This window comes from Amblyraja radiata, chromosome 13, assembly GCF_010909765.2.
Source record: "Amblyraja radiata isolate CabotCenter1 chromosome 13, sAmbRad1.1.pri, whole genome shotgun sequence".
NCBI lineage: Eukaryota > Metazoa > Chordata > Chondrichthyes > Rajiformes > Rajidae > Amblyraja > Amblyraja radiata.
The window spans coordinates 45,048,305-45,068,749 of NC_045968.1; the positions used below are offsets into that span (position 1 = coordinate 45,048,305).

Genomic DNA, 20,445 nt, shown 5'->3' on the forward strand with positions numbered 1-20,445 from the left:
TCCTTGGGAGATTGAGGAAAATTGACATGTCTCCAATGTCTCTTATAAACTTCTGAAGATGCACCATAGAAAGTATACACAGGTTGCATCAGAGCTTGGTTTGGGCACAGTTCTGCCCAAGACTGCAATATGTAGCCCAGTCCATCACACAGACCAGAGCTCCTACCAATGACTCCATCTACACTTCACGCTGCCTTGGAAAAGCAGCCATCATAATCAAAGACATCTCACCCAGTCATTCCTTCTTCTCTCTGATCCCATCTGACAGAAGGTGCAGACGCAGGAACAGCTTCTTCTCCTGTCAACAGGCTTCTGAATGATCCTTCCATAAGCTAGGGTACTGTGTGATTCACCTCTAGCCCATTGAGAACATTGGACTTTGTCTCTAGAACTGATGCGCTACAATGCTGAGAACTATATTCTGCATTCTTCCCCTTTGCTCTATCTTTTGTACTTGATTGTATTTACGTATTGCATTATCTGAAATGTTTGGATAATATGCTAAACAAAGATTCTCACCATCCGACCCTTCAAAAAACTGATCGAAGGTCATTAACTGATGTATTATCTCTGGGGTTTTTTCCCCCATAGATGTCGCTTGACCTGCTGAGCATTTCTATATTTCATTTTTTAACAGAAACATATATGAAATAAGGCACAAAAACCCCATTCAACCATTTGTGTTTTCTCTGCTGCTGATGTATCTTTCACACTTTCACACACAGAAATAACGACATAGCACTTTCCTTCACAAAACCTATACTCAAGATTTCTTTAATCTCAAAGGATCAATGCATTAGGACATAAGAAATTCGGAGCAGGAGTAGACCACATGGCCCCTCAAGCCTGCTCCACCATTAAGGATGATTACAACTGATCTGTCATTTCCCCTTTATTGCCAATTCTTTCAACTCCTTGATTGTTCAAACATGTACCTACTTCCTCTTTCAATACCCCCAATGACCTAGCCTTCACAACCTTTTAGGATGTTGTGGGCAGCACAGTGGCGCAGCGGTATGGTTGCTACCTTACAGCACCAGAGACCTGGGCTCGATCCTGACTACGGTTGCTGTCTGCACGGAGCTTGTACGTTCTCCCTATGACCATGTGTGTTTTCACTGGGTGCACCAGTTTCCTCCCATTTTCCAAAGACATATAGGTTTGTAGGATAATTGGCTTCGGTAAAATTGTGGTCGATGGTCGACATGATGGCCTGGCCAGAGGGCCTGGTTCCGCAATGTATCTCTAAAGTAAACTAAAGATAGAGAATTCCAGAGGCTCACCACCCTTTGCGGGAGGATCTCCGTGTCAAATATAATTTGCTGACTGAACCGTCCCTTCTTCTGTCACCTTGAGGTGAAAAAAATTAATCCCACCTCTGCATGAATGACACCCCTCTTATTTTTAGAATATGATCCCTTGTTCCAGACATTCCAGACAGGAGAAATCATCATCCATGCATTTCCTCTATCAAGCCCTGTAAGAATTTTGTATGTTTGAATGAGTCATCTCTAATCTCAAGGGTTTATGAGCCTGGCCTTTTAAACTCTGCACATTTGACAATGAAACATATTTGCTTGTGTCACTGGAGTGTATTCAAGACCGAGACCACTAGATGTTCAGATATTAAAGGAATCAAAGAATATGGGCTCAGTGCAGGAATGGGCAGCTGATCTATAGGAGCAGGGCAGTTAAATGTGAGACCTGCCTGGAAGGTAGTAGGGCAGTGGTTAGTCCAACGCATCAAGATGTTGCAAACTACGGAAATGAAAGGAAATTACGGTGACACACAGCTGGGTGAAGCTTCAGAGCAGAGATTGGATAAAAATGATTTACTCAGAAGTAGGGTTGCGATCCAAAATGTCGCTTATCCATGTTCTCTGGAGATGCTGCCCGACCCACTGAGTTACTCCAGTTACTCGGTGCTTTTTTTTAATGATTTCCACAGAAGTGGATGATCAGCCATGACAACATTGAATAGGTGACATCAATAAAGATTAATAAGAGGTAGCACGTGGTGCAGTGGTATTGCCGCCTCACAGCGCCAGAGGCCCGGGTTCGATCCTGACTACAGGTGCTGCCTGTGCGGAGTTTGTACGTTCTCTGTGTGACCTTTTGTGGTTTTCTCCGGGTGCTCCGGTTTCCTCCCACATTCCAAAGACATGCAAGTTTGTAGGTTAATTGGCTTCTGTAAATTCCAGATAGATAGATAGATAGATAGATAGATAGATAGATAGATAGATAGATAGATAGATAGATAGATAGATAGATAGATAGATAGATAGATAGATAGATAGATAGATAGATAGATAGCCTTTATTGTCAGTGTGTAGGATTCAAAAGTAGGATACCGTAGAATTAATGTGCGGGTGAATGGTTGGTGTGGGCTTGGTGGGCCGAAGGGCCGAAGGGCCTGTTTCCACGTTGTATTTCTAAACTAAACATACCTTCAGACAATAAAGAGCATATTGTGGACATTCTTTATCAGCCATGGGTTCACAATGCCAACTGCTTAGCTGTCTGCCATTAATAGTTTTACAAGTGAGGCAGGCATTGCCATGACGAATTATAATGATGCATTATTGCACAAGGTATTAATGCAGAAGCAGAGGCTCGCACGTGTTTGAAGAAAAGCAAAGTGAATCAATGAACTGGTCAGAGAAATAGATCCAGAACAAGGTTTCCCAGAGAGAAAGATGCTCCGTCTCCTGGGATAGTGAAAGAGAGTCCATTATAAGCAGCTCGTCAAAGTCATCGGTTTGTTAATGGGACAATGGGAACAATGGCTTCTTGTGGCTCTGTACTCACTTTCATTCACAATGCTCCTTGCCTTTTTTTCTCTAATCTCTCTCTTTCACTGCACTTCCTAAGCTCCTGGGTACAATGTGACGATTCACGGAGCTCAGTGGCAATCAGTTCAGAGGTAATTTGTGATCCCTTTACAGTATAAAAGCGCTGGTTCACAAAGGTTTCAGGACAACAGCGTGCGGTGCTACTGCAAGAGTCCACAATCAGGTGAGGAGTAAAAGGTTCTACACTAAGTGTTGTAAGCGAGGTGATGCTAATTGAATCTGGCATGGACCATGTGGACAGAGGAGCTCCGTGGAATGGCTCGGTGTATACATGCCTTGTTGTTTAGAGAACCTGAACCAGGTTTGGCTTGAGCTGGATGCTTTAAACACAGGATCGCATTGCAATATGGAGGCAATTCTGAAGCTCCTATGAGAGATGTTACAGAACATATGGACTCACTGATGTCGGTCCAACATAATGTGAACAACATGTGCCTAATCGCAACATAGATAAGCTAGACTGTGCTGAACGCCTTGGAGATGATTCAGAAAAAGTCAGAGAGTTCAGTGAATAAAGCAACCAAGTGATTGAGTGAGTTAATAGAGTCATAAAGCATGGCCCAACTTACACATGCCAACCAAGATGCCCAATACACCAGCCCCACCTGCTCACATTTGGCCCATATCCCTCCATGCACCAGTCCAAATGTCTTTTAAATTATTTTTAACAGAATTCTATTCACTATACATTGATGTTGTTAGTTCATAAATGTATACATATATAGACGTAAATAATTGTATGTGGTTTTACAAAAGGAAAGTAGTTGATACATGTTTTTAAACTATAAAAAGTAAAGTGTGTCTTGTGGTATTATTTTTGATATTGGACTGAAGTTAAACTAAGTAGCGGGGGGGAGGTATCAAGGGGGGTAATAACGGCAGGGGTAGAGGAAATAGAGCAGGGTATCAGTGGGGAAGCAGAAAGTCAAAATGTGACAGGAGACAGAATGTGTGAAGATAAAGCTCTAGATGTAAAAGGGGCAAAAACGGAAAGGAAGGGTAGTAAAAATCATCTGAAAGTGCTTTATCTAAATGCACGGAGTATTCGTAATAAGATAAATGAATTAACGGTGCAATTAAGTATATATAGTTATGATATCGTGGCCATTACGGAGACATGGCTGCAAGGGGATCAGGACTGGGAGTTAAATATAGAGGGGTACTCGACAATTAGGAAAGATAGACAGGAAAGAAAGGGAGGAGGGGTGGCCCTTTTAATAAGGGAGGGAATAACGGCAATAGAGAGGAAGGATATTGCGTTGAAGGATCAGGATAGTGAAACAGCTTGGGTACAGATAGAGAATAACAAGGGGAAAAAAACACTAGTGGGTGTAATTTATAGACCTCCAAATAGCTGTGACGCTGTTAGTCAGAACATAAATCTGCAAATAGTTGACGCATGTAAAAAGGGAACTGCTGTAATCATGGGGGACTTCAATTTTCATATTAATTGGGCAAACCAAACTGGGCAGGGTAGACTAGAGGAAGAGTTTATAGAATGTATTAGAGACGGGTTCCTAGAACAGTATGTCACAGAACCGACAAGGGGGGAGGCAATCTTGGATCTGGTCCTGTGTAATGAAGCAGGATTAATTAAAAATGTCATAGTTAGGGACTCGTTGGGAACAAGTGACCACAATATGGTCGAATTCCATATTCAAATAGAAGGGGAGCAGGTTGAAACTCAGGCTAGGGTGCTTAGTCTAAATAAGGGGGATTATGAAGGTATGAGGACTGAGCTGATCAAAGTTGACTGGGATAGCAGACTCAAGAATAAGACAGTACATGAGCAGTGGTGTACGTTTAAGGGTCTACTGTATAACCTTCAAGAAAAATTTATTCCTATGAAGAAAAAAAGGGGTAAGGGTAAGAACAGTCAGCCATGGCTCAGTAAAACTATAAAGGATAGTATTCGGCTGAAGGCAAGGGCATATAAGGTAGCCAGAGGTAGTGGGAGGGTAGAGGATTGGGAAGCATTTAAAGGTCAGCAAAAAGTAACTAAGAGATTAATTAAGACGGGGAAAATAGGCTATGAAAGGAATTTAGCGAACAACATAAAAACTAATAGTAAGAGTTTTTATAGCTATATAAGAAGAAAAAGGGTGGCTAAGGTGAACGTTGGTCCATTGGAGGGTGAGACTGGAGAGTTGTTGGCGGGGAACATGGAAATGGCAAAGGCATTAAACGAGTATTTTGTATCAGTCTTCACCATAGAAGACACAAAAAATATTCCAACGCTGGATAAACAGGAGGCGGTAGGAATGGAGGAGCTAAATACTATTAAGATCACCAAGGAGGTGGTATTAGGGAAATTAATGAGACTGAAGGAGGATAAATCCCCTGGGCCTGATGGATTACATCCAAGGGTCTTGAGGGAGATAGCAGTGGGGATTGTGGATGCATTGGTGATAATTTTCCAAAACTCCCTGGAGGCAGGAACGGTCCCAGTGGATTGGAAAATGGCCAATGTAACACCTATATTTAAAAAAGGAAGTAAACAGAAGGCGGGTAACTATAGACCGGTTAGTCTAACATCGGTGGTGGGTAAAATGTTGGAGACAATTATTAAAGAAACACTAACGGGCCACTTGGATAAACATGACTTAATCAGACAGAACCAGCATGGTTTTGTGAAGGGGAAATCGTGTTTAACGAATCTGCTCGAATTCTTTGAGGAAGTAACAACCCGGGTGGATAAAGGGGAACCGGTGGATGTGGTATACTTGGACTTCCAAAAGGCTTTTGACAAGGTGCCACATAAGAGACTATTGCTAAAAATAAAAAATTATGGGATTGGGGGTAATATATTAGCATGGGTAGAGGATTGGCTAACGAATAGGAAGCAGAGAGTGGGGATAAATGGTTCATACTCGGGATGGCAACCGGTAACTAGCGGGGTTCCGCAAGGGTCGGTGCTGGGACCCCAGTTGTTCACAATTTATATAAATGATTTGGAGGAGGGAACCAAGTGTAATATATCAAAATTTGCGGACGATACGAAAATGGGAGGGAAAGTAGGGGATGAGGAGGATAGGAAGAGTCTGCAATTGGATATAGATAAGCTAGGTGAGTGGGCAACAACTTGGCAGATGAAATTTAATACTAATAAATGTGAAGTCATTCACTTTGGGGAAAAAAATGATAGGGCAAGTTATTTTCTAAATGAGGAGGAGCTGCGTTGTAACGCAACGCAAAGGGATCTAGGGGTATTAGTACATGAATCACTAAAAGTCAGTATGCAGGTGCAGCAAGCAATCAGGAAGGCCAATGGAGTTTTGGCCTTTATTGCTAGGGGGATTGAGTATAAAAACACGGAGGTCTTGCTGCAGCTGTACACAGTATTAGTGAGATCACATTTGGAATACTGTGTACAGTTCTGGGGTCCATACTTAAGAAAGGATGTACTAGCCCTGGAGGCAGTGCAGCGAAGGTTTACAAGATTAATTCCTGCAATGAGGGGATTGACATATGAGGAAAGGTTAAGTAGGCTGGAACTCTACTCTTTGGAGTTTAGAAGAATGAGAGGCGATCTCATTGAAACATATAAGATCGTGAGGGGCCTTGATCGGGTGGATGCACCGAGGATGTTCCCAATGATCGGGGAAACTAGAACTAGGGGACATAGTTGCAGAATAAGGGGGGGCTCTTTTAAAACTGAGATGAGGAAGAACTTCTTCACCCAGAGGGTGGTTAATTTATGGAATTCACTGCCCCAGGGAGCAGTGGAAGCAGAAACTTAAAATATATTTAAGACTAAAATAGATGTTTTTTTAGCTGCCAAGGGGATAAGGGGCTACGGGGAGAGGGCAGGGATATGGACCTAGGTATGGTTAGTATAGTAAGACCTGAGTGATCTCCTGGACAAGTGTCGATCGCCTGGATTGGGGTCGGAGAGGAATTTCCCGGATTTTTTTCCCGAATTGGACCTGGGTTTTTATCCGTTTTTTTGCCTCCCCCAGGAGATCACGAGGTTTTTGGGGTGGAGAGGGGTGATAGCGGTATAAAGGGGAGGGTAGTGTCTTGTGTTCTGTGTCTTGTGTCTACTGTTTGTGGGTAAGTGTGTCTGTTTAGTGTTCAGCCATGAGCGAATGGCGGTGCGGGCTCGACGGACCTGGTGGTCTACTCTCGCACCTACTTTCTATGTTTCTATGTTTCTATAAGTTAGTTGAGAGCACGTTGTCTTCAGTAATGGACGTACCACTGATAAATTACCCCCTATTTCGAGTGGTGGCGCCATTGAGTGTGGCAGCCTCGCCAGCAGCTGTCTGTCCTTTCATCCTTTTTGTTATTTTTAGTCTGTCTAAAAGTTTGTTTTTGGAGGTCTTTTAGTCTTTTTTATGTGGGGGGTGGGGGGGATGGGGGAAACCATCTTCTCAGTCACTACCTGGTCCAGGATGCGACTTTTCTCCGAGCCGCATCTTCGCCCCCTCGTCGCAGCCTACCATCTGGATTGGCGCGGCCTTCCCTGCCGGAGACCGGCCAGAGCTTCAGCAGCGGCACAGCACTGAATTACCATCAAGGAGCGGGCGATGCCTTACCGGGATCTCTGTGTTGGAGCTCCGGAGTGTTGGGCCTGCTGACTTTAACACAGTGGAGCTGTGGTCTGCGGAGCTTCCAGCTGCGGGCGGCGTTGACTTTAACATCGTGGAGGCCAGAGATCTTTCGCCGAGGATTGCCAGTGTTGGAGCTCCACCCAGCTCGGCCTCCGGTAGGAAGCGGCCGATTCAGAAACTCCAAGCTGCTGAGAGTGTTCTTCCGTTCCGAGGCCGGTTTCCATCATTCTGGAGAGAGGCCCTGAAACATCGGGCCGCCGTTGTGGCGACTGCAGAGGCCTCAATAGGCCCAGACTACGGGTGAACAGAGGAAGAGGACTGAACTTTGTTGCCTTCCCTCACTGTGGGAAACGTTGATTCCGCTGGGGGGGGGGGGGGGTGATTTTATGTTTTATGTTAAATTCTATAGTGTTGTGTTTATCTTATTTGTGTGCTGCATGGTAACTCAAATTTCACTGCACCAATTGGTGTATGTGACAATAAATGTCCTTTGTCTTTTGTCCTTGTCCTATTACTTTAATTTACAAGTAGCAACACTAAAGAGTCTATAGACTACAATAATTTACACAAGTCAGTCCTTCACTGGTTACTTGAACAAAACTTCACCTTTGCTGAAATCAGGATTGATGTTAACTTTTAGCACCATGTATGGTCGGATGACAAATGATATCTTCAATGCTGCTCAAATCAACCACACCCACTCTGCACACAGCTCAGTCCTATAAGGTAGACAAAAATGCTGGAGAAACTCAGCGGGTGCGGCATCATCTATGGAGCGAAGGAAATGGGCAACGTTTCGGGCTGAACCCCTTCTTCAGACCTAGAAGGATCTAATAGAGGAAAGATTCAAAACGACAGGATCTTTGGCAGACACAAGCACTGTATTCATTTATTTGAGCAGCAGTTATGATCAGAAGGTACACAAAATTGCTGGGGAAACTCAGCGGGTGCAGCAGCATCTATGGAGCGAAGGAAATAGGCGACGTTTCGGGCCGAAACCCTTCTTCAGACTGATGGGGGGTGGGGGGGGGGGGAAAGAAAGAAGGAAAAGGGGAGGAGGAGGAGGAGCCCGAGGGCGGGCGGATGGGAGGGTGGGAGGAGACAGCTAGAGGGTCAAGGAAGGGGAGGAGACAGCAAGGGCTAGCCAAATTGGGAGAATTCAATGTTAATGCCATAAGGACGAAAGGTCCCCAGACGGAATATGAGGTGCTGTTCCTCCAATTTCCGCTGTTGCTCACTCTGGCAATGGAGGAGACCCAGGACAGAGAGGTCGGATTGGGAATGGGAGGGGGAGTTGAAGTGCTGAGCCACCGGGAGGTCAGGTAGGTTATTGCGGACTGAGCGGAGGTGTTCGGCGAAACGATCGCCCAACCTACGCTTGGTCTCACCGATGTAAATCAGAATGTAGTTTAGCAGTCTCCTTGCAAAATGAAGCATCTTCAAATGATTTATTTCCCTGTTTGTATCTAATTTAACAGGCTGTTGATTTTACTATCACTATGCATAATCTGGCTTTGATGGAGAATAATGCTCTGTCTCCATAGAAAGCTTATTTGTAATTTCCTCATCAGTTGTGCCACCGTCTGCCCTTTGCTGTTCCACCCTAGTTTGTTGTCACTCGGTGATCACTCTCACTCAACATGCTCACAAGTACTGGAATACCCACAGCATTTCATAGTTCATAAGCTATAGGAGCAGAATTAGACCATGTGGCCCATCAAATCTACTCCGCCATTCAATCTTGGCTGATCTATCTTTCCCTCTCAATCCCATTCTCCTGCCTTCTCCCCATAACCCCTGACACTGGTCTTCCTGAGCTCATATTCAATCTCACTGGAGATACTTGAGTTCTTACTCACATCCTTTGGAATTTTTCAGCCTTCTGTCCTGATTATCCTGTTCTGTCCTCTCTTTTTTCTCTTGGATCAGGTTTCTCAGGGGAAGAAGACCATGTCCAATTTACGCCGAGCCAAGTAAAATCAGCAATGTTAAGGCACTATAAAGATGTTAATCTCTTCAACCAGGTGTGGTGTCCTGGCAAATCTTATTATCATAATTTCTGCATTTATTCAACACTTAAATAGAATAGAATAGAATAGAATTTATTTGCCACACAACCAGGGTCGGTGGAATTTGGGTTGTCAGCAGCGGTACAATAATAAAGAACACACAACCACAATAAAAATGTAACACAAACATCCACCACAGCATTCATCACTGTGGTGGAAGGCACAGAACTTGGCCAGTCCTCCTCCATTTCCCCCCGTGGTCGGGACCTTCACCCTCCGCAGCCGTTGCTGCAGGCGTCCAGATGGTAAGGGACAAAGTCAAAGTCAAGGTAAGTCCAGGATCGGCTCTTCCCCACCGGAGACCGCGGCTTCAGGTTGTTGTAGGCCGCAGGCCGGCGGTCGAAGATTTAAGGTTCGCGCCGCGCCGCAGCCAGAAGCACCGCAGACCGCAGGGCCGATGGTCGAAGCTCCCCTCCAGGGGTGATGGTAAGTCCATGCCGCACCCGCGGTAGAAGTTGGCCGCGGGCCGGCCGTGATGGCTTCTTCTTCCCCCGGGTCCCCCATGAGGGATCCCGGGCTGCGGACGCCGCGCCATCTGGAGCTCTGCAGACCGCGGCTTCAGGCTGCCGACTGCCGCGGGCCAGCGAAACGGAGCGCTCCCCTCCAGCGAGGGCTCGCCCGCTCCACGCCGAGAGTCCACGCTGCGCCCGCCGCTGAAGCCCCCGGGCGCGTCTCCGGAAAAGGCCGCGCCGATCCTCGTTGTTAGGCCACGGGGGAGGCGACCTGGAAAAAGTCGCCTCTCCGTGGAGGAGGCGACCGAAGCGGTTTCCCCCTTACCCCCCCACACAAACACACGAAGGAACATTAAAACAAACTTTAAAACATACTTTAAAACATACTAAAAATTGAAAAGACTAACGCGCTGCTGACAGGCGCAGCCACTGCAGCGCCCCCCTACGTGTACTCTTCATGACTATAGAGAGCTTTTGTGAGCATTGCAGGAAGAGTCAGTCATTTACTTCCCAGTATAGCACACAAACTGCTGGGGTAACTCAATGGGTCAGGCCTAAGGTTGCCAACTGTCCCGTATTAGCCAGGACATCCCGTATATTGGGCTAAATTGGTTTGTCCCATACGGGAGCGCCCTTGTCCCATATTTGACTGCTACTACTCGGGTCGAGTGGACTGTCGGATCGGAGGGCTGTGTCCGGCCCCGCCTCACCCGTCCCGACGTAGTGCAGCCCATGTGGTGCAGCAGCATCACCTCGCCCGTGGCCGCGTCGGTCGGCAGGCGGGCCAGCTGTCCGACCTTCGGACCTTTGCTTACTGCCGACACCACCATCCATCCTTCACATGGCCGATCATCGGTTCATGAGTTGGATGGGGTGCCGGACTTTGCGCGCGAAGTCGCGTGCCCCTGGCGCCCAGGCCAAAATTCCTCAGCTGGCCCGCCGGCTGGGCTTTGTATGCAGTCCAGCACCCGGGCCAACTCATCATTCACCCACCCATGGCCGAGTCGGTCAACAAATTGCCGTTGGGAATTTGTCCCTTATTTTGACCTTTTGTCCCTTATTTGGGAGTGAATAAGTTAGCAACCCTCGTCAGGCAGCATCTCTGGAGATCATGGATAGGTGACATTTCTGTTAGGGACCCTTCTTCAGATGAAGAAGGATCCCGACCCAAAATGCCACCTATCTCTGTTCTCCAGAGATGCTGCCTAATCTGTTGATATACTCCAGCACTTTGTGTCTTTTTTTGTAAACCAGCATTCGCAGTTCCTGTCTTTTCGTCACAGCAAACTAGGTTCTGGATATTTTTTCAAGTAAAAGTGTACTCTCCAGTCCTACCTTCCCAAGGCTGAACAACATGTAGAAGGAATGGACAGGCAACATTTTGAGTTAGGTCTCTTCTTCGAGGTAGATAGATGCAAAAATCTGGAGTAACTCAGCGGGACAGGCAGCATCTCTGGAGAGAAGGAATGGGTGACGTTTTGGGTCTAGACCCTTCTTCAGTCTCTTCTTCATGGTGATGCCCACCCTTCACTCCCTGCCCTGTGTTTGTGGAATAGAGATATATGTAAAGGGGAGGAAACCCAGGAGATGGTGGGAGCCTCTGGAAAAATATAAGCTATATAACGTCCTAAGAGAGCAATAGAGTCCTAATAAATAAAAACCATTGCATGTTGGCAATCACGCCCACCCAGGAACATCATCACACAAGCTCCTCACGGAAAACTATGCTTAAGAACCAGCAGCTTTTGGAAAATTTGCCCAAACCAGCGAATCAACAAAGTTGTCATACAAATGCAACCTACTGTTATTTTCAACACTACATCACGTCGATTACTGCCTGCCATGCTAATTAATACCATAAAGCATAGTAAGCCTTGCAGCGTTGCAAGAACTATCACTGTATAGAAATATGTGGGAGACATGGTGGTTGTCGCCATTAAATTAATTTATTGAATAACATTAATCCATCACAACCCAGTCTGCAAGTTTACAATCTGCATAATGGTCTTCAATATTACAGCCTGATAACAACCATTCGGAGAGAAGCAAATGTTAGTGATTCTTAACAGCTGTAAATTCAATCCTTATTTTAAGCTGTCTAATTTGCACCCAGGGAGTTTAAAAAAAAAGCCAATTAGAGATGGTCGCAAGTAACTGGGGTGGCACAATGGTACAGCGGTAGAGTTACTGCCTTACAGCGCTAGGGACCCAGATTCGATCCTGTCTACGGGTGCCGTCTGCGTGGAGTTTGTACGTTCTCTCAGTGACCGTGTGGGTTTCTTCCGGGTCCTCTGATTTCCTCCCACACTCCCAAGACATACAGGTTTGTAGGTTCATTGGCTTCGGTAAAATTGTAAATTGTCCCTAGTGTGTAGTGTTTAGTGCTCATCATGTACAGGGTGATCACTGGTCGGCGTGGACTTGGTGGGCCAAAGGGCCTGTTTCCACAGTATCTCTAAAGTCTAAACTACTGTGACACTGTGTACAAAAAGACCATGTCTACCATTTGGCAAACTGTGATTCCAGGATATAAATACACCAATATGAATCACACCATTTTTTAAAACCATTTACCCTAGTGAGTAAAAAGGAATTATATGTGGTTACATAACGTAACCCACTCTTGACTGAACATATAAATTCACACATGGATTTAATATTCCTGCCCTGCTAAATAAACAGGAACACCACAGTGTTATCAAGTGACCTCTCTTCAACTTGAAGAACAAACAAGAACTCCAGCACAGATGCAAGCCACAGAACCCTCACCCTGCTGAATAATCAAGCATTTTGTAACGTTCTCAATGGACTGACAGCCTTAAATGGGCTCTAGAATGCCTTGAATTGGGACTTGCTAATGTAGGGCAAGTCTCAAACAGAAATACATTGAATAATTCCACACGGTACTGCATGGAGTGATTGCCGTACATTAAGGTAGGAGGTACAGTAATTGCCACCTCTTGAGTACAGAGAAACTTCCACAGTGTCACGCATGGAACAATTCTCACATAGTTTTGTCAGGGAGAGTGCCACTCCTAGAATGTAACCACCCCACACATTTAAGAACCAAATTATTCCCAGTTTAACGACTTCCACCATTTTGATCAGGGAGGAACACCCACAGTCACGCATGGAGTAACCTATATATTGTACATTCCTTCCCCTGTGACTGGTGTGTCTTTCACCTGTTGATTACAAAGTAACTCCTATCAGTTGCACATGGATTTACAGTATTTCCTCACATTCCATCTGGACCAATTCCCTCATCCCGTATCCAGACGTTCCCAGACTTACACAATAGGAGGCTTATTTAAACTCGCGTTATGTAAATAATTCTGTACTCAATCCCTAGTGCAACAAAGGCAGTTTGTAATTTCCACAACACTCTATGATCACTCACATTTACAATGGAAACAAGCCGGCAATGGTGATGGTGCTTACCCAGAAGGCCGTGCGCTGCAAAAAGTGCCCCAAGGGCGAGACGGAACTCAAGGCAGCAATGGCGGCGGTGCTTACCCAGAAGGCTGTGAGCCACAGAAAGTACCGCAGACACAGCCAAGACAGTCAATACAGTTGTTTAGGTCAGAGGATGGCGATGGTGATTCAGACTTACGTAATAACTGATTTATGTAAGGGTTCACGGAATATAACCATTATGTAAGTTGGGTAGCACTTGTAAACAGGAAAAGCAGCAGGTTGTTTAAAACCTTATTCAATCTATTGTATCACCCTTAAGTTAAATGTTGAATTACAAGTGTTCTGATTTTCTTCCCTGCAGTACTTTACCCAGGAAGGACATATTAGAATATCAGGACATCACTGACAGGAACAGCTTCTTCTCCTCTGTTATCGGGCTTCTCAACGGTCCTTCCATAGGGTACTACTGTCTGATTCACCTCTATCTCATTGAGGGCATTGGACTTTGTCTAGGGAACTGATGTGTTACAATGCTGAGAACTATATTCTGCATTCTGTATGAGAGCCATAGAGTAGAAATGTCAAATACTAGAGGGAGCAGCTATAAGGTGAGAGAGGGAAAGTTTAAAGGAAAGATATGGGGCACATTCTGTTTTTACACAAAATGACGGGTCCCTTGAACATGTTATATAAGAGGCATTTAGAAAGGCAGAAGAACATGCGGGGAATGGAGGGATGTGTAGGAAGGAACTGCAGATGCTGGTTTAAACCGAAGATATTTACAAAATGCTGGAGTAACTCAGCAAGACAGGCAGCATCTCTGGATGGAAGAAATGGGTCACGTTTCGGGTCAAGACCCATCTTCAGACATATGGATCATGTGCAGGCAGATGCGGTTAGTTTAACTTGGCTTCATGATGGGCATAGACATTGTGGGCCAAAGGTCCTGTTCCAATGTTGTACTGTTCTCGGTTGATTAAATCAGGACTATATTGCGTGTAAATCTCCATATCATAACCTCTGAGGAACAGTTAGTTCCCTTGTAGCAAACAGGCTCCACGCTGGGAGGTAGATATTGCAACCATTTCCAGAACATGGGGCAAAGTATTTTTGCAATGCGTGCTATCCTTTATCAAGTACATTTTTATGTGACTGATTCAATAGTCTGACTCTCAGATCCTTTCAAGAGAACCAAAATGCAAATACATTCATTTACGAGCTTTTTACAATTGGCAGCAATATGAAAATAGTTTTATGACAATCCTGCAAACAATTCAGTGTAACTTTATATTGCACAGAATAAGCACATCCATTAAGACAGAAACAATGCTTGCCCCAGTCCAGCTCTTGTACACTCACACCCAGTCAAACCACTTCAAGAGTCAAAAGTGTTTTATTGTTATGTGTCCCAGATAGAACAATGAAACTCTTACATGCAGCAGCACAACACAATATGTAAACATAGTACACGGTGAACAATATAATAAACGAGAGAAAAAAAAAGTTCAGTGTGTGTATATATACACACATACTCGCAAATACATATATAGATTATATATATATGTATATGCACACACACGCACATCCGAGATCTTCAGTTTCTAAACTAGACTAAACTTAACCCTCTGTGGTAGCTCTCTGCCCTCCGATCTTATTATTTTTTACCCTCAGACAGACTCTAAGTGCTGGAGTAACACAGTGGGTCAGGCAGCATCTCTGGAGAAAAAGAAAAGGTGACGGTTCGGGTCGGGACCCTTCTTCAGACTTACCCTGATTTGAGTTTCTCACACAGGTGGAAACATCCTGTTACCTGCCCTGTTGTGCTCTCTTGGGACCTTTTGTGTTTCAATAAGATCACTTCACATTCTTCTAAACTCCAGAGAACACAGATATAATTTCTTTAGCCACTTTCGATAGGACAAGCCTCGCATCTCAGGAATTATCCTTGTGAATCTCTTTTGGATTGTCTCCAATGCTGCTCTATCCTTTCTTAAATAAGAGGATCAAAACTGTACACAGTACTGACTGTAATTGAGTCTCACGAGCACCCATCCAATTGTCAAGCTTTCCTTTAGTTTGGTTTATTATTATCACGTGTACTGACGCACAGAGAAAAGCTTTTTTGTTGCGTGCTATCCAGTCAGCGAACAGGTTTTACATGATTATAATCGAGCCGTCCACAATGTACAGATACAGGAAAAAGGGTATATTTCTAAACTTTAACTCTTGCAATAAAATCTTCTATGCCACTTGCCTTCCTAACCATTTACTGCATCTATCCAATAACTTTTTGTGATGACAAATGTCTTGTACCTACTAGGTAGAATGAGTTTTTAACTGGTATGCACACATGTCACATTAGCGAGTAGGGAGATCGAGAACCAGAGGACATAGGTTTATGGTGAGGAGGGAAAGTTTAAATGGAAACATGAGGGGTTACTTTTTTACATTAAGGGCGGTAGGTGTATGGAACGAGCTGCCGGAGGAGGTAGTTGAGGCAGGGTACTATCGCAACGTTTAAGAAACATTTGGACAGGTATGTGAAAGGACAGGATTAGACAGATATGAACCAAATGCAGGCAGGTGGGACTAGTGTAGATGGGACATGTTGGTCGGTGTGGGCAAGTTGGACTGAAGGGCCTGTTTCCATAATGTATGACTCTATGACTCTTTGACTATGAGGTAAAAACTCATAACTAATTCACATTTCGTGCAGCCTGGGGTCTGAATTGCCTGCAGATAAAGCTGCAATTCGCTTGGATCCCATTGCCATTTTGGTTGTAGATTTATGGGCCTGTCCCACTTAGGCGACTTTTTAGGTGAGTGTAAGAGACTCTGCGCTCGTCACATGTTCGCTGGTGAGTTTCCTTCATGGTCGCGAGGAGTTCCCGCGTTCTGGGAACTAGTCGCGGCCTCAGTATGGTCACCGCAAATTCTTCAACATGTTGAACATTTTTCTGTGACCAAAAATTGGTCGCCATGGAGAAAATCGATAATCCTGTAGTCTTAGGTGCAGTTGTAGTGGTGTCGCCACGTAGTTATGGGTAGTCGAGGTAGTCGTAGGTAGTTTTAGTTAATCGCCTTTGCTGACCGGGCATTTTCATTGGCTCATTGGGGGAAAAAAAAGTATGCACGAGTTTTCAGAACCAAGGATAACCGACCGATAATGTTAAATGCCCGCCGAACTTCACAGCTGTGTATCACTGGCTTATTCAAAGTTGTCTGGCTTCTTAAAAGTGTCTCCACTCCTTCTTCCCCCTTCTCCCCTCCCCCCTCTCACCCTCTTTTAAAGGACTTAACGTGCACTATGCTAGCCGTCTTAACTTTCCTGTTCATCGCGGTGTGTGTCTGTATCATCATGGCTTTGCACCGTGTGAAATTCAGACAGCGCTCCCCCCGCTTGCCCTGGCCTTTGCGATGTGTTTGTGTGTGTGTGTGTGTTCCACTCTGACAGTTGCTGTTCCAGTTCCCGGTTTTTCAGGCGACTGCCGGCAACTTGACAGCCGCAGGCAGTCCGCTGAAAAATCGCCTAAGTGGGACAGGCCCATTAGGATCTTGACTTTAAAAAAAAAAATCATTTTTGCAATTTGTCTGGACAGTTGAGGAAAATATGAGAAGAGGAAACTAAAATGCAGTGCTTTCCTTGACAAAGTCAGACTTCCTTATCCCACGCAAGGCAATGATAGCCAATGCCGTGCATCGTGCAATTAATCTCTCACAGAGGAGTATGGAGTGCTCCCTGAAACCAATGATCTGCAGTCATCGGCAGCAGATGGTTAGAATTTGCTTCAGGAATGCCACTGCGTGACCTCATCACCAATCTGACAGAGTCAATTTAAAGGCACGGATGAAAAAGACCACACTAAATATAGACTGTAATAGAAAGGTGTCTATTTGTAGTGGATGAGTCTCTCCTGGATTCAACTTGGATGGAGTATCGGCATTGCCTTACAGATATGACCAACATGAAAATAACCAGCTCTCATTTATCTATCTCCTAAACCCCTGTGCTTCATTCCTCTATTATTTCCCCCCTCATTTATCACCACTCTCTGATTTTTCATCTGCTTTCCCTTATTTTCCATGGCTCTTCCTTAACCCACTGATTAGCTCCCCATCGATGCTAAAATACATAAACAAATCCTTTTAAAATTATTTTCTCTTGGATCATATTTAGAGGACAGCACATGTGGTGGAGTTTAATGAATGGACCACTGACAGACTTCTAAAATATCTTCCAGAACACTTTACCCTGCAGCAGCTTTGTTTAATGCCGTCTAATCTTCTGTGTGCTGCACGTATGATCGATTGTGATGAATTTTCCAGTATTCATATCTATTAATTACTTCTAGATGTGAGTTTTGTTGACACTGCCTAGGTTTTGGACAGCTTCTTTCAGCAAGAGGGGGGAGAGGAAAGGCAGCTAAATATATGCCTGATTAAAAAAGGTAGACAAATGTTGAAATTATTTATTTCTGTCTGACTTTGGACCAACAACCCTGCTTTAATATAAATAAGTAGATTTTGGGCAGAGGAATAAAGAGACTCCTGTGTGCCTTTTGGAAAATCTAAATAAGGTGGAAGCGCAGAGAAATCTCAGGAAACAGACACACAAATATTTTAAAGTCGTGATGGAGGTTAGCACCGTAACAGTGAAAGTAAACAAAGGACTGGCGCTCATATCTAGGGGGTGAAAATGAACAAGCAGGAAACTAAAACTTGTATACCTTTTAGGTGTCTGCCAGATTGAGGCTCCATACTGTATTAACGCTTAGAAGGGGATACAATAGGTGAGTTAAAATGATTGCAACATGGAAACAGGCCCTTCTGCCGACCTTGCCCAGGTCGATCATCGATCATCCATTCACACCAGTTCTCATCCACTTCCCACACACCAGTGGCAAGTAGCAGTGGGCAATTAACCTACAAACCCTCACATCTTTGGGATATGGGAGGAAGCCGGAGCATCCGAAGGTAACCCACGTGGTTACAGAGAGAACGTGCAAACTCCACACAGACAGCCCGAGGCTAGGATCGAACCTGGATCCATGGTGCTGGGGGGCAGCAGCTCCGCCAGCTGCACCACTGAGCCGCTACAATGGTTGGGGATAATTTCTCACTCAAAGGAAGATGGTTTTGGGTGCTGGAGGTCAAGCATCCAAGTTGGAGGACATAGTTGCAGTAATTCCTCAGGACAGTGTCCTGGACCCAAATATCTACATTTGCTTCATCAATGGTCTTTCTTCCATCCATCATAAGGTCTGAATCCATTCCAGTTCAAATCCATTTGTGCCTTCTTAGCAAACGAAACAATTCATGCCAAGATGCAGTAGGAACTTGACAAGACTCCGGCATGGATCGGTAAATGGCAAGTAGCATTCATGCCACAATAATGCCAGCCAATGACCAATGACAGTACAAGTAATAGAATGGTAAAGGAGGCAAAGCAATCTATTTCAACTTCAATGGTCGGGGCATTGAGTATAGAGTCAGAAAGTCGCAATGCAGCAATATAGCTCTTTGGGTGGGCCATATTTGGAGTGTTGCATGCAGTTCTGGTTACCTATTACAGAAAGGATATGGTGGCTTTGGAGAGGGTGCAGAAAGTTACTGGATGCTGCCTGGATTAGGGAGTATTAGCTACAATAAGTGGTTGCTTTCTCAAGGACTATTAGAGGTGGGCTATAAATGTTGGTCTTGTGATGTTCAAATCTTGAAAATTGAACAGATAGATATCTAGTAGGGAGACACTGGAAGTAGGAGAGGTGAGGAATACACATATCTCTCTCCCAACCTACGGTCTCTCCCCTCCCCATCCTATTTACGCCCTCCCGACCCCAATCCTTCTCAGGCCCTCCCTATCTACAGTCTAGTCTCCTCCTCTCCAGCCTCTGCTCTCTCCGCCCCTCTTACCTCAAGTCCTTCCCCCACACCCTCCCTACATCCAGTCTCTCCTTACCCCTTCCCTCTCCCCAGTCTCATCCAAACACTTCATGTCTCCACTCTCTCCCCGGCCCTCCTTAAATGAAACAAAGCAAGACTATCTCAACTTGGTCGCAACTAACTTACTTCCAGTTGGCATTCCTTTCTGAACAACAAAAATGTTTTTCTTTGGTAAATGTACATTTTGAGGTTGACGTGAGAAAAAATAACTGCAGATCTTACTTCACGATACCTCCTGGGGTGCAAAATCTAGAAATATTTCCCCCCTTCCCAGCTTTGGATTCCATTATATCCATAGAATCCAACTCCACCACCCACATCCAAAAAACCTAATTGATCCCTTGCTAAATTTGGTTTTCTAAACCTTGGGATCTTGACTATGCATTCCACTGCCAAAATTCTTCCTCTCTTTCCAATGAGTTGTGTTATTAATTAAACAGATGTGATGACCATGGGAAATTTAACTTGTACTGTTCAAGGGGAACAGTGAAGGAACAAAAACAGGGAATGCTGGAAACACTCGGGTGGTCGGGCAGCATCTAAAAGTAACAAAGTTAAGGCTTCAGGTCCAGGACAATTCGTTCACGGAAAAATGAATGGATATGTGTTCCTCTGAGAGCAGTGAACCTCTTCAAGATTGGCTTTGGTGGAAGAGAAGTGGCAGTGGATTCAATGATAAATGAAAAGTGAAAGAAGCTGCAGACGTCTGACATCTGAAACAAAAAAACCCCAAAATGCTGGAAACACTAAGCAGGTCAGTCAGCATCTGCGGAAAGTGAAACAGAGTTCAAGATTCAGGTCTGGGATCTTCCATGACAGTGAAAAGAATCGCACTAGGGTGCAATGACAGTATAAGGCTGTGTCATACCACATAACAATATTGCCAGAATATGTTAATTCCACCAGGCTGTTAAGGTTTTCTATATACCTGGTTTTCGTTAAGTTATTAAAATCCAGGTTTAGTTTAGTATAGTTTTGTTTAGAGATACAGCGTGGAAACAGGTCCTTCGACCCACTGAGTCCGCGCCGACAAGCGATCCCCGTATACTGGCACTATCCTTCATACAAGGGACAACTTACAATTTTCCCCAAAGCCAATTAACCTACAAACCTGTACGTCTTTGGAGTGTGGGAGGAAACTGTAACACCCAGGGAAAAC

The 20,445-nt window shown here is 44.7% G+C and overlaps 1 protein-coding gene and 1 long non-coding RNA gene across 3 annotated transcripts in view; both read right to left on the reverse strand.

The window, feature by feature from the left end:
• The window catches only part of pid1 (phosphotyrosine interaction domain containing 1), a 127,885-nt gene that overhangs the window by 28,989 nt on the left and 78,451 nt on the right, over positions 1 to 20,445 (reverse strand). The gene's annotated exons all lie outside the window — the stretch shown is intronic.
• On the reverse strand, positions 317 to 15,380 carry LOC116979961. Its single transcript, XR_004413814.1, has 3 exons — positions 15,370 to 15,380; positions 13,823 to 13,828; positions 317 to 428 (listed from the first exon to the last, which is right to left on the reverse strand). It is a non-coding gene; the product is annotated as an uncharacterized LOC116979961 (long non-coding RNA).